General features: G+C 53.7%; 1 protein-coding gene across 3 annotated transcripts in view; it reads right to left on the bottom strand.

The window, feature by feature from the left end:
* CANT1 (calcium activated nucleotidase 1) overlaps window positions 1–8,748 on the bottom strand; it is a 33,937-nt gene extending 25,189 nt beyond the window's left edge. The window contains exons 1-2 of one of the 3 annotated variants that reach the window (XM_067716374.1): window positions 8,643–8,720; window positions 7,645–7,703 (exon numbers count right to left, since the gene is read on the bottom strand). The gene's annotated coding sequence lies outside the window, so the exon portion shown is untranslated. Of the gene's footprint in view, window positions 1–7,644; window positions 7,704–8,642 lie in introns of all 3 variants that reach the window. The other 2 variants (XM_067716375.1, XM_067716373.1) reach the window with 2 other exon arrangements.
* Between the last annotated feature and the right edge of the window lie 5,441 nt (window positions 8,749–14,189).

The following is a 14,189-nucleotide window of genomic DNA, read 5'->3' as shown; positions in this document are numbered from 1 at the left end:
GGCACTGGCTCCCAGCTCCCCTCCTGGGAGAGGGCTCCCTCCTCCCCCAGGAAGCAGCCCCCCAAGTTGCCATGCAGCTGCAAGCTGGTCACTGAGGACTCCGCGGGAGACTCCTCTGGTCTCGCCAAACCGACGCTTCAAAAGCACAGCCAGGCCAAAGCTGCCCTGTGTCCACGTCCAGCCCAGCGTCACCACTGAGCTCTCAATGCCTGCATCTCACCTCCTAGTCAGAATTCTGCCTGGATTTCTAACATGCACTCGCCCACAAATCCTCCCCCCACAGGAAGAGGTGGTGATGGAGGACGGCCATAACTGCAGTTGCCCTGGTCAAAACTTTCATCGAAACCTTGGGAGGTGGAACTTTCCACCTGAACATACTTTGACAGTAAGTTATGAACCACCACCACCTCGAAAAGCCTAGGCACAGCCCTGGTTCCCCTCCTCGCAGCACCTGCTCCGCCAGCAGGCCCTAGCGATCCGGCCACCCCTCTCCTCCCCATCGGCTCCCATCTGCTCTCACGGCCCCTTCTCACTGCAACCACACAGGCCGCCCTCCAGCCCCTGCTGCCACTCCCCTCCCTGACAGCCACTGGTGCCCCGCAGCCAGCGACACCTGCTATTCAAGCCAGTCCCTCTGGCCACGTCATTCCCTGCTTCGTGAGCAAACCCTGGCTACTTACACGACCCCTGCCAGCCCTCACCCCTCCCCAGCGACTGGCCACGCCAGCCTCCCTTCTGTCCCGACAGCCCAGCCGGCCCTCGTCCCCCAGACAGGGCTTGCCATCCTCCCGCCCCGGCTCCTGGCTGTCTCGCTTTCACCTCCTCAGAAGGACTTCCCTGCCCACCCTGTGCCCGCCCACCCTCTACCCCACAGCATCCAGTGCTGAAGGAGTGAAAAATACACCCACTTCCTGAGCAGCCCCTCAGCGTCTTGCCCCTGAGCCCCACCTTAGTTACGCGCAAGCCCATGGCCCTGGATCAATCCCTGATGGTCGAGTTGCCTCCTGGTCACAGAGCCGCAGGTGCAGTGGACACAGTGTCTGCCAGTGAAGATGTGTCGCCATTGCGATGTGGCGTCCTCACCGCCCCCGGTCAACCCTCTCCCCGTCCCTGAGTCACTATCCTCACTGTCACCAGTGATCCTGTCCCATCTTCCGCCCACTCGCACCCAGCAGAGAATCTGAGGCCACGGTCCAGGAGCCAGTGGAGCCCGCCGGCCACCCAGCCCTGGTCCGGGAGGAGCGCCTCCTGCTCAGGCTCAGTGCAGCCCTGCCTCCTCTTCTGGTTCCTTCCCGCCATCTGGACTGGTCCAAATCTCCCATCCAAGTCACCGCTCTATCTCCAGATTACACTCGCAGGTACACTGAAAGCGCTCAGTATGTTAATGGATGAAGGTGAACCCATGAATCTACGAATGAATGGAGAGCCCGCCCCCACCCTGTGACACCTCTGTTCCCCCCCCCCCACCATCCTGGAACAGCATTCACTCTCCCGTCCATGCCAGGGTCTGCCCCCTGCCCCCGGAGATGACCCACCGACAGGCCTGCTCTGGGGGCCCAGCCCCGAGATCAGCCCGTAGGGTGTCTTGTTGCACCTCCTGCCAGCAGGCACAGGGATGTGAATTGTGACCTGTCTGTGGTCCTCCTCCTGCCTGTCTCTTCTCAGCCCCCAAGGCTGGCTCCTTCCCTGCCACCCACCTCTTCTCCTGAATCCACACCTTCCGAGCCTGAATCTTCCCCCGGAATCCAGGCTAGGAGCCCAGCTGCCGAGCTTCCTGTGGCCGGAGCAGGTTCCCCACAGGAACATACTGCTGGCTGAGGGTACTCCCAGCCCTCAGGGGCCATCCTCAGTCAAAATCACTCACTTCCTCACATCCAGGCAGGTGCCAGGTCCCCTCACCCGTCTGTACCCCAGCTCTGGATTCCCACCCCCACGGCCTCTGCCCTGGTCCTGTCTCACCTTGGCCTCCTGATGACCCAGACTGTCCGGGTCCAACCTGAGTTCTGCCACTTACCAGCCGCATGACCTCAGACAAGTGCCCTGGCTTCTCTGGGCCTCCGTCTCTCCACGTGTGGACTGTGTCTGTGATGTGCTGGCTTCCCAGCGCCACGGCCACTGGCTCAGATGCTGTAGGCCTTGGCGCTGACTGCCTGCCACTGGCTGGCTGCTTTGTTCCTCACTTTACTAGCACCTTCGCCCACCTGCTGGGGGGGGTGCAGCTTTGCAGGCAAAGCTGGCTAGGTGCCTGCCCATCCCTGCAAGCACCAGGCATGGCTGCAGAGTCAGTGACCTGGACAGCCTGCAAAGCTGAGAATACCCATGCTCTTTCCCCCCCAGGAACAGATCCCCAGGCTAGACCCTCCCCAATCTATCCTGCACACAACTGACAGAAAGATTTTCCTAAAAAGTGAAGCTTTACTAGCCCCCAACGCCTTCCTGCTAAAGGACAAGCTCCGCAGCCTGCAGGGAAAGCCTCATCGCCTCGCGTGCGCTCCCCACACACAGCATGTTGTCTGCGATCCCACGATCCGTGTGCTGAAGCCCTGCCTGGGATGCCTTCTCCACCCGGCCACACGGAACCACCTAGAAGTCCCTGGCTGTCCCATGAGAGTCATGCCTCCGCTGTCCCTTCCCCCTCCTGCCCTGCGTCTATGAAGTGCCCTTCCCCCACCAGTAAGCGTCCCTCCTGCGGGGGGGCTGACACTGGTCCCAGAGGCACCCAGGCCGAATCCCAGAACCTGTGACTGTCTCCTTCTACGGCAACAGAGACTCTGCAGATGAGAGCAAGTCAAGGGCCTTGCAATGGGGAGATTATCCAGGTGGGGCCGCAAATGCGACGTGTCACGGAAGGGAGACAGAGGGAGACTCGATGACTAAGAAGAGGCCCACAGCCAAGAAACGCGGGGGACCCCCAGAAGCTGGAAAGAGGAGAGGACGGATTGCCCCCTGGCGCCTTCAGTGGGAGCGTGGCCTTGCCCACACCATGATTTCAGCCCAGTGAAATGACATTCAGATGGACTTCTGGCCTCCAGAACTACGAGGGCCAGTGAAGATGTGTCACCATGTGTTCTTTTCAGCCAGCAAGTTTGTGGTGATCTGTCAGGGCAGCCCTAGAAACCAACGCACCCCTGATGTGCCTGCCGCGCCTCTGTGTGAGGCCTCTCTCTGGGCAGGGGCTCTGCCATCTGTCTGGTTGCGATCCGGTCCACAGCCTCCCCACCTGACTCTGAGCCCAGGAGCGAAGGGGCTCTGCTCAGTCAGGTTGGCTCCCAAGACCTAAGGACACCTGGGGTTCGATCACCTTTTGTTAAATAAACAATCATTCAATTGCTCTCAGTGACAGGAGAACTCAGGCTGCCTTCCAGAAAATCCCTTTAGCTTCACCACTGGATCAAAGCCCAACCTTGGTCTCCATCCCTCCTTTAGGATCCCAAGGAATTACTTTTATTTTGTAGAAAAGAAAGTTTACAATCACATGCATTTTCACGCCATGCCACGGTCTGCTGGTTTATCACCTAAAACTGATGGCGAGCTGCCTGTAGTGTCTTGTTGCTGGAGGTCTGGTGCCAAGCGAGAGCTTGCATTTTCATTAAAAAACCAAACCAAACCAAACCAAACCACGAGAACCAAGAGAAACGAGCCAGCGCAGGTGAGAGGTGAAATGGACAAAGCTGTCCCCAGTAGGGCCGGGCTGACGCTTCTCCCCCTGCCCACGCACCTCCAAACACTACGCAGGTTAAATGTCTGCTTTAGTGTAACAAAAGTTTGTCAGTCCCACCACGTGCAGCATGATGGGCTGACTTTATATAACCCGGGAAACTGGAACCGAGTTGCTGCAGTAAAAAGTCACAGGCTCTTTCACCAGCCAGGCTCGCCTGTTGAGGGGCCCTGCAGCCAAGTCCTCTCCTGCTCAGAAACCCCAGGGCACGGCACCCCTGCTGGCTTCCTTCTCCATCGCCAGCCCCACTGCAACATCCACAGAAAGAAGTCGCTGATTGTCAAGGGGCAACAACCATCCAGGAGGCTCAAGTCCTAATTTCCTTCCCGGTCCCCCCTCTTTAGGGTGGGTATCAAGAACGGCTCACTGACACTCATGCTTTTCCGGTTTCTGTCAAACTTCCTTAGAAAACAGGCCTGAAACAGCCAGGGGTGGCATTGGGGTCTGTCCACTTGCTAGTGGGTTCCCAGGCCCAAGGAAGGTGGTACGACCTCTTCCTGCATGTCTGTCCAGGGTGACGCCACCTCCCCAACCCAGAAGCAGGAGCCCCTCCGAGGTCTGGTTACGGTTAAGAATGAGGACGGGCTCCGACACCCCTACCTCCACGGGCCATCCTTGCGCCTTTCGCCACTGGACTTAGCAGGGCTTAGACAAAAGCGGGCGGCAACTCTGGACACAGCTGAGGGCCTCTTTCTGTAGCTTCCTTTAGGAACACGGGTGTGACAGGTGGCAGGGCAAACAGGTTTAATGACAGCTGCCAGGGCAAAACTCCTCCCCTTCAGGATCTAGGGAGGCAGGAAGCTACAGGAGGCCCCTCCCAGCTCCCTGTCGCCCAGAGTGGTGGCCACTCTCCTCCCAGCCTCTCACTCCTGCAGAGCAGCTGCCTTCCCTTCCCTGCCTCGGTCTCTGAACTGAAGGGTCCCGGAGAGCGGCATCCAGACAGCAGACGGGCCTCAGAGTTCCTGCTCTGCTCACTGCCCAAGGGCACTTCCTGGTTAGAAAGTCAAGAGCTAATCCCGTCGACATCACTGACTCTTTGGGGCTGCAAAGACAGAGGCCAAGGGCTTCAAAGCCGCAGCGAGACAGCATCTCAAAGGATGCGGGTGATGTGTCTCAGCTCCTTGAGAATGTGACCTGATTCATGGCATTCTTCTGTTCTGGACTCGCCAAGGCTTACTATTTTGTATTTGAAAAGTCCATTTCAAATTTGGACAGGGTGGGCAGCAGAAGGAAACCAGGGAGGAAGGAAAAGGTCCCAGTAGTCCAGTATGTCCTTTAGGGACTCCTGAGGTCAGGGCTGACTCTGCGTGCTACCTAACTCTGTACCTCCCCTGACTCCTCTCCTTCTCTGCAAACAGGCATTCACAACTGCTTACTGAATCCAGTTAAATACACTTTGAGATAACTTAGTTTTCAGCCCTCTGTCTTGTTTTGAAGTCGCTACCCAAGAGGAGTGAGTTCGTTTTCTGCTGCTGCTGTGACAAATCACTGCAGACTCAGCAGCTTAAACACCACAAACTTTTTAGTCTTGCAGGACAGAAGTCTGACGTGGGTCTCACTAAAATCAAGGGCTGTGTCCCCTCCTGAGGGGCTGGTGGAGAATCTGCTTCCTGGCCTTTTCCAGCTTCTCATGGCCGTCCACATTTCACGGCCCCCTCCTCCACCTTCAAAGCCGGCAATATTGCATCCCTCTAGCCTTCCTGCCATCATTTCTCTCTGAAGTTCTCCTGTCTCCCTCTTCCACTTTTAAAGACCCTGTGATTACACCGGGACCATCTGAATAATCCAGGATGATTTCCCTATTTAAAGGTTGCCAGTTAACAAGCTTAATTCTGTCTGCTACCTTAATCTCCCTTCGTCACGTGATATATTTGTAGATTCTGGGGGGTCAGGATGTGGACACCTTGGGGGGGCATTATTCTGCCAACCACAAGGAGGGAGACAGGGAAAGAACCTCCAGCTTTTCCCAAGGGGCAGGGCCATTCACACATGGCTCTGTCTCTGGGGCAGGCGGCACAGTGTCAGGTCCATCCACAGTTCTGCAGTTATCCCACCACAGTAGGGCTGCGTGAGCTTCAGTTGTATCGTTAATGTTATACTTGGAGGATTTTTAGCAAAAAGTTATCTTCCCAGTTGGAAGTGAGGTCCCAAACAAAACCACACATCATTGGGGTTGCTTCCCAGAGAGCCTACAAATATGGGGACACAATCACCCCACGATCGACCTGAGTCAGGGCTTGCTCCCACAGTGGAGGTGCACTTGCAAGAACCCATCTTCTCCCCCACTTTTCTCAGTGGCCATCACCACTGGGACTCATTCAACCCTTGGGACCCCTTGGAGCCCTTCTGGGTGGGCTCCAACCTCACCCTCACTCTCACACCGCCAGTAACCGTAGCTGCATCTGGTCTGGCCTCGTCTGCACACTGCCATCTGGAGCCCTACTCCGGCCTCATTCCCCACGACCCATCCTGCCGGCTGAGCACGAATGGAAGTAGGGCTCTGCTTCAGAACCTGGAGCTGTGAGTTCCACTTAATGACTGGACTTACTACAGAGAAACACGTAGGATTCAAAAAAAAAAAAAAAAAACTGTAGAAAAAGAGAAAACCGAACATCTTCCCAAACAGATTTCTCTATTATCAGGATTATTTTTTCCTAATTGATCACCTTGGTCTAATAAAAAGGAAAATCAATATAAAAGTCCTTAAAGATCAATATGAAAGTTTTAGATTCCCCTAATGTTGGCATTTAATAAGATCTTTCCGGGAATCTCCACAGTCCGGAGTGTTACTGGAGGGAAAAGAATAATCACTGGCTTTTTTTTTTTTTCTGTGTCCTAGGTACCATTCCACAAACATCTGAACAATAGAGAAATGACTTCCTTATCATAGTGCAGAGCTATTTCAGGACTCTGGACCACATTCCCAGAGCTGAGATACTCTTGTTTTTGAAGGAGAAAACACTAGGGCATTGATCCACCTACCCCCCCCCACAGCTGCCATGAGGATGGCCACATTGCTGCCTGGGAAGTCCCGCGACTCAGATGAAAGGGGCGTGTGTCTGCGGCAGCCTCCAAGTGCTCACCTCAAAGGCCACATTCAGGGAGCGGGGTGGACACAGCCGCTCCTCCTGCACCCTCGGTCCCTCCTCCCTGCCTCTGTGGCTCGGGAATGCCTGGCACATGCTCAGGGTGCCGTCAGACCGGCATGTAAAAAATCCCTCAAGTATCAACGGCTTAAAGTCTATGACACTGCTGTGGGCTATGAAAAAAAGGTGTGACCTACATTTGGTGAACATCTTTAGGGGGAAGATAGGAGACTTTCAGCTAATAGAAGGTATCAATCAGATCATATGGTGGCACAAAGTATACTCGCACGCACGGGATTTCCTCCACCACCCTGTGACATCACAGTGCCTTCTGTGAGCAGATGAGAAATTTGGATGAGAAAGAGTGAGAAGACAGAGAATCCTGTTCCCAGACCACTGCAGTGGCCTCATGACAGCTCCTGAACAAGTCTACACTTCCCCTGAGTCCTCTCCCGAAGACACTCTCAGGACGCAGCCCCTACCAAGTGCAGAGGGAGGGGCTGGCCAGTCAGTGTGCCTCTCAGGCCGAATAGAGGGCTCATTGAGGCCGGCAGGGAGGGGTCCCCCGGGGAGGCTGCTGGTTGCTCTGGGAGGTGCCCCACCATGCCCACAGGCTCAGGCTGGGCTGTTCCACTGAGAGGCCTGTGGGGTGGGGCTGGGGGCTGGAGGAGGGCCCACAGCCTAATCCAGGAAGATCTTTCTCAATCAAGCTCCTCAAAGGGAGAAGAGGGAGAGGCTGCAGAGACACCCCCCGCCCCAGGCTCCTGAAGGACTGCAGCACTGGCTTCCTTCTCATGGACCCCCTGTGACCCCACGCTTTGGTCAAGTTTTGGTCCTTACACTGAAGAGCCAGCAAGATTCAGTCGACACCAGGAGATGCGCGCTCCCAAACCTACAATCTGTTGAGAACGTGGTGGGAAAAGATGTCAAGCACATACCGCGAGACAGGCAGGCAAAATGGAGCAAGAGTGCTAAGGGACACTGGTCTCCTGGGGGACACGCAGGTGCCCGGGAAAAGATGTGCCTGGCAGACAGAAGGGTGAGCGCAGGTGCAGGTGCCTGCCAAGCCTAGGGACATGAGGGCAAGCGAGAGGCACCAAGCGGCAAGGATGGGCAAGAGGTGCCTGTCCCAGGGATGGTGCCCATCCAGGCCAGATGGGAGGCTGGGAGGAGGGGAGAGGGGAGGATGCACAGTTTGGGTGCAAAAGGAAGAAAAGTGCTGAAGGGAAGGAGAGGAAGGCCTGCTGGGGTGGGGAAGGCTGGCCTGCTGCAGGTATGACAAAGTGCCAGTCAGAGAGGGGAGGGCTCCCTAACTGGTTAGGAGAGGCCCTGCGTAGGTCAGAGGAGCAGCAATGAAATCACAGCAGGCAGGGGAGGGTCGTTCTCAAGGATAGTTAAGCGTCAGACAGGAAATACGTCCTTCAGGGTCAGAGGGGGTGATGTCCCACCCTAGTCAGAGCGGGGAGGTGTCCACAAGTCGGGGGTTGGGGCGGGGGGGAGTCTTGCAAGTCTGAGAGGGAGGAGTCCTGCAGTCAGAAAGGGTAGGAGTGCCGCCGTCAGACGGGATAGGTATCTCATAAGTCAGAGGGGGGGAGGTGTCCCGCAAGTCAGAGGAAGTAAGAGTCTTACAAGTCAGAGAGAGGAGGTGTCCGCCACCAGTCGGGAGAAGAGGACAGTTTCTCAAGAGTCAGAGGGAGGCGTCCCACCACAGTCAGCGAGTCAGGGGGCAGGGGCCCCGCTCAGTCAGATGGGGAGGGATCCTGCGGGGCCGGGGTCGGGACGCGGCGGGGTCGGAGAAGGCGGCGGGCGCCGGCGGCCGCGGGCAGGCCGTCACTCACCCGGTGCGGGCTGGCTCCGGGGCCCGCGGGCGGCGGGGCCTCGCTGCGGGAAGTGCCGGGACCTAGCGAGCGGCCGACTTCCGCCCGGCGTGCTCGCCCCGCCTCCCGCCCGGCGTGCTCGCCCCGCCTCCGGGCAACACGCTCCCGGCAGCCTCTGCTCTGCGGCTGCGCGCCGGTCGCCGAGTCGGCTGCTGGGAGTTGTAGTTTTTGCTGCTCAGCGAGCGGATCCGGGAGGAGGAGCCGCCGGCCAGGGGATAGAACGGAGGGAGGGGCGCTGGAGTCTGCGCCCACCCGCAGGCTATCTCCGCCGCGTTATTCCGGAACGTTGGCCAAGGCAAAATGGGAAGGGGGTGGGATGAAGGCTATGAGGAAGGGGTTATCATTCCTCGAGCTGAAATTACAGGACCCCTCTCCTGGAGGCAGAGAAGCGTGGGCCCCTTTCTGCCACCCTCATTCTCGGAGAGCCCCTCTCCTTGGCTCTTCTAATCGGCCACATCGGAATGTTGATCCGTTTCCAAAGCAAAGATCAGATCTACAGGCTGTACTGTCCTGGGAGGTGGAGGGTCCTGGGGATGGGGTGGAGGTTTCGCTGCCACTGGTTGGCAATCAACGAATCCTCTCCCAAATCAGGGTCTCTGATTCATCTCGTTTTGCCAGTCTCCTCCCCAGCCCCCGGGGCTGTTTTAATGGAAGTGTTAAAAGGTATCCTGGCCCTTCACCCCCCAAGTCCTGCAATGTGCCTATTTCAGAAATCCTGAAAAAACCTGGTAGCAGTGGCGCGTCACCCAAGAGCTTGACTAGGAGGGTGCCTCAGTGCTCTGCAGGTCTGCACCCGATTCAGCCTTTCGCTGCCTGCAAACAGCCTCGTGTCTCCCAAGAGCTTACAGATGCACAAGGGAAAAATTCAAATTATATAAATGGTGCACAGTGAAAAACAACCCCCGGTCCCGTTCTGCATTCCCTACCCAGAGGCAATCACTATTACTAGTTTCTTCCTAGAGGTATTTTATGACACACAAACTAATCATAAACACATATATTAAATTACCTTGTTAAAAAAATGGAAATGTGCTGAACATGGTTCTGCATTTTTTTTGGGGGGGGAACCTTCTTGAATTCATTTGTTCCATACACCATATATACTGTTATTATTGTAAATTCTTCAAATCTTTTATTTATTAAGATACCTAAATCTATATATGCCTCCCAGCTTAAGAACTAAAACCTTAGCCCTGTTCTCCTGAAAGCTCTTTTGCTACTCCTCCCTCTTCCCAATTCCCTCCCATCCCAAGAGGTAATCACAATCTTGAATGTTGCGTTAATAATCATTCTCCTGCTTGATTTTATAATTTTAGCAAATAGGTATGTATCCCTAAACAACATATATACCTATTATAACTTTTACAACAATGAAATAAAACTCTATGCAGTGGATGAAAGATCAGGTCGCTCCAGAGGTATTATCAGGTGTATTAATTTTGCCCACTGATGGCATTAAATGTCTTTTCATTGCCTGATTACTAAGAGTTTGTGTTTGTTTCTTATATTTTTCGGTCGTTTCTATTTCTTCTTCTGGAGATGCCCCAATATCTCTGTGCTCTTTTTAGGAAAGAATCCATCTTCCCGCGTTGATATGTATGCAATGCCAGTTTTGTCATAGATCAAGTTTCCATATACACATGGGTCTGTCTGGGGGCTTTCTGTTGTACTGATATAATTTCTCATAGTAGCTCCAATATCACTTTCCTCATCATTACCTCTTTATAATAAGCCTTCATATGTTGCAGGACAATTCCCCACTCCCTCCCACTATATCCCACCCACCCCAGCCTTTGAGGATTTTGAATGGGATTGCTTTGAATCTGTAGATTAATTGGGAGAGAATTGAGATTTTTATGGTGACGAGTCTTCTACCCACGAGCATGGTTTGCCTTTCTATTTACCGAGGTCTTCTTTAACGTCTTTCAATAAGGTTTGTAATTTTTCACTTCACATTAATGCTTGTTCCATATCATTATATAGAGAGCTGCTTCATTCTCTAGAGAGCCACGTGGTATTCCGCTGTGTGGATGTCCTGTAATTTCTTTTACCAGGCCCCTAATGATGTCCTTTTAGGCTATCTGTGATCTTTCTACATTACAGTGATGCTTCCGGACAAATCCCAGAACTTACTTATTTGAGCACAGTTATAAGTATATCTGTAGGATAAATTCCTAGAAGAAAAATGATTAGATCAAAGGGGACTTGCATCCTCTGGTGAATAGACACTGCCTTCCCGGGAGGCTGTGGCATGGAATTGCCTTCCTCCCAGTCTACAATCATGTACAACCAGGTTTTCCTTCTGATTTTCATTGTCCTTGTCTTCTTTGCATCCTAGGAGACTTCACCGTGACCTTCTCCTGGAAATTCTCTCCTCCTTTTGTTTCTGTGGCTCTGCATAAAAAACTAAAAATTCTTCACTTTAATTGTTCATTCACGTGTCTACTTACTCATTCACTCATTCATTTCAGAGTGAAATGCCTAGAATCGTGCAGTCCACCAGGGGGCCCTCCTATTTTGTACATCAAGTAAAGTAGTATTACCTAACCGGTCCGTCTAGGACTATCTCTGTGTAACTGAAAGTGCTGGAAAGGAATTCCCAAAATAGGGGAGTAAATGTTGAGAGATGGAGAAACCGAGGCATGGGGCATTTAATGTCTTGATTAGAGTCGGACAGCATATAAAGGGCAAAAGTAAGACAGTGAGTGTATTTTCCTCTCTCCGACCTCCCATCTTGGCATGGAGTCCAGAGGGCAGTCCTTCTCATAGTGAGAGTGTCTTCTCCAGGTGTAAGGATCATAGCAGATTAGCCTGTTGCATCCTTGCAGTCGCCAATCTGATTCCCACCTGCCCCCAACCCTTCCAGAACACCAGCAGCGCCATCCAGGAGCAATGAGGGTGGGCCAGCGGCCAGGGAGGCTGGGTCTGCCTGCCAAGTTTCCATCTCAGCTCCTTTCCCAACTCCTCACGGAGGCTCTCCCACACCCATCCCTTGGCAGTGGGACGCCACCATCCTAGCCTGCCTGTAGCTACCCTTTGAAATGGAATTCAAGAGTTTGCAATACCAGTCTCTGCCCTTGCCAGTGGGATGGCTGGGCAGCCTGGCCCAAAATAGCTGGGAGAGGCAGAATGTTAGTGCCCCAGAGGGAAAAAATCACAGCGCCGCTAATGACAGGCTGTGCTTATCTGGAACCGAGCGCCTTGCCGACGTTAACCGAGGTCACGTAGTTTTTTCCGAGGATGAGAAAACAAGCAGAGTGAGCACAGGGACATGCCCAGGGAGCGAGAAGGAATTGCCAAACCAGGGAGTGCACAGAATGTGCTGCGTCTGGGCGGGGATTCCAGGGAATGTGCCCCCCTCCCAGCACCGTGAGCCGCTGGGTTTTACGTCCCATGAGCTGCCCTTGTCTGAGAACGTGGAGCCACTGGGGAATGAATGTTCAGGAAGACATTAGGAGTTTGGCTCAGACATCCTTGTGCAGGAGGTATGGGCTCCTAGGGAATTCCAGGATGGGTGTGGCCTACGGCTCTTCTGGGAGCTTAAGAGACCTCTTTGGGCGGGGCGGGCTCATCATTCATCATCATCAGATGGCCTCTGACCCATCTCAGGGCTGATGAAATCTCCCCCAGTCACTGCTGCTGGCTTTGGGTTCTAATTCGTTAATTTCTTCGGTTTTTCACCATGACTCTTGTCCTAGAGCCAGCCCAGACTGCCTGACGGGAAGATATTTGCTGAACTGGGAACATTCCGCCCTGGTTCCTGGGGGCGGGTGGCTTTGGCCACGATGGAATCAAGCATTGCCAAATCTGTCCTACTTACCACTTTAAAGCAGTAAGGAAGTACCTGACAACGGGCATCAGGGCCCTGGCCAGCTCCATTTGCGTGACATAATATTTCTTTTATTGAGAGCTGACTTCGCTTTCTTTGGGAGCCTAGCCTGGCGAATCTTTGCCCAGTTGCCTGTTGGCTTGAGTTGTGGGCCCTGGTGGCACTACCCAACATGTACTCAGACTTCAGTTCCCATTCTCTGGAACTTCCCTCACCTCTGAGACTTCTCTTTCTCATGAATATCTTGGGAAACCCTAGGCTCTTGTTGCCACATTTAATATCAACACCCCCTAACCCCCAGTTTCTGCCTCAGAAAAATGAGTAATCTCTTCCTAACTCTTGGGAGATGTGGGGACTCAACCCAAGAGGAGAGAGGGAAGATTATACCTGTAAAAACACTGATAGTTATAACGAACATTCTCATGCTTTACCCCAAATCCCCCAGTACAAAAAAACTGAAAACGTAGTGTTCCCTTAAATGTGGCACAAAACAAATTTCACGGAACAGTGTGACTTGAACTGTTGGGAGACTGTACATGCCCTTTATTTGTGCCACTTAGGACTATGTACCTGTCTGATGAAGGGGCCCTGCCCAAAGCCTACTGGGTAAGATGCTGTAGTGATAGTTGCGGCCTATTCTAGGCACATCTGTCCTCACGGGTTCCAGTAAGACACCCTGGACCTGGCTCTGCTTTACAGGCAAGGGGCCTAAGGCTCGCCAAGGTAGGGCAGCATCCCCTGGCTGAGGACTCAAAGACTCCTTTTAGAACAAGCCAGCTGCTGCAGGAAGACATGGTCATTGTCTGGCTGTATTTCTAGAGCTCTGTTCTATATTGGGCCTCTGAGTTCATGTCCTGGAAGGATCTTAAAGGTAACTCTCTTAGTTTTTCAACAACAAAGCCGTCTTACATGGGGGGCAAGAGGGGGACCAATCTTCCAACTTCTCATCTCTTTCTCTTCCAAGCTGCATGCCCAACTTTGTGCGCATTGAATTCTGGTATTGGTCCAGGACTTTCCCAGGTCTGAGTCTCCTGGGAGTTTTCCCATTGCACTCAGGGGGTTTCCAGTTCCTAGGAGTTCTGAGAAAGAACCAAGTCCTCTAACGTCCCAGACGAAGGTCCCAAAGAGGCTGCGTGAAGATGTAGCTTACTTGCCTCTTCTCTCGTGTTGCCGTCACCCTGCTGCGAAGGTTATTTGAGGACAGAGAGACTGGAGGAAGGTCAGTGGGTGTGCTGGGCCCGGGTCTTGTTTACCAGGACACGTCCTTGGGTTATGCGTGGGAATGAAGATGAGCTTATCTCTGGGTTTTCCTGTGTGGATAAGCAACCAGGGATGTAGGGTTTGCCAAGTCTCAGACACACGCCAAAGACCATGAGCAGTTCTGAGTCTTTTAATGCCAGCTGAAGTGAAACCACATCTCCAGGGGAGATGCATGTACTTAATCTTGCCACGGAGTCCTTGAAGTTCTCCAGGGTCAAGGAGCATCAGGACCACTTGTCCTTCTGCTCCCACAGGAGCAGGTTGGTGGCCAGGGTCTTTCCCGTGCCTGGAGCCCTCCGTCTCCTTTCATCTCCATCATTCTCAGCTTGCCTTGGCGAGAAGGTGTGCCACGTGGATGTCAGAAATGCACACCCCTCCTCCTCCTGTTTTGATTTCTTAGCTTTCCAGGCAGACACATG

The sequence above is a fragment of the Pseudorca crassidens genome, chromosome 19 (genome assembly GCF_039906515.1).
Source record: "Pseudorca crassidens isolate mPseCra1 chromosome 19, mPseCra1.hap1, whole genome shotgun sequence".
NCBI lineage: Eukaryota > Metazoa > Chordata > Mammalia > Artiodactyla > Delphinidae > Pseudorca > Pseudorca crassidens.
The sequence above is the reverse complement of the archived record's forward strand: the minus strand, read 5'-3'. Positions and strand labels throughout refer to the sequence as shown.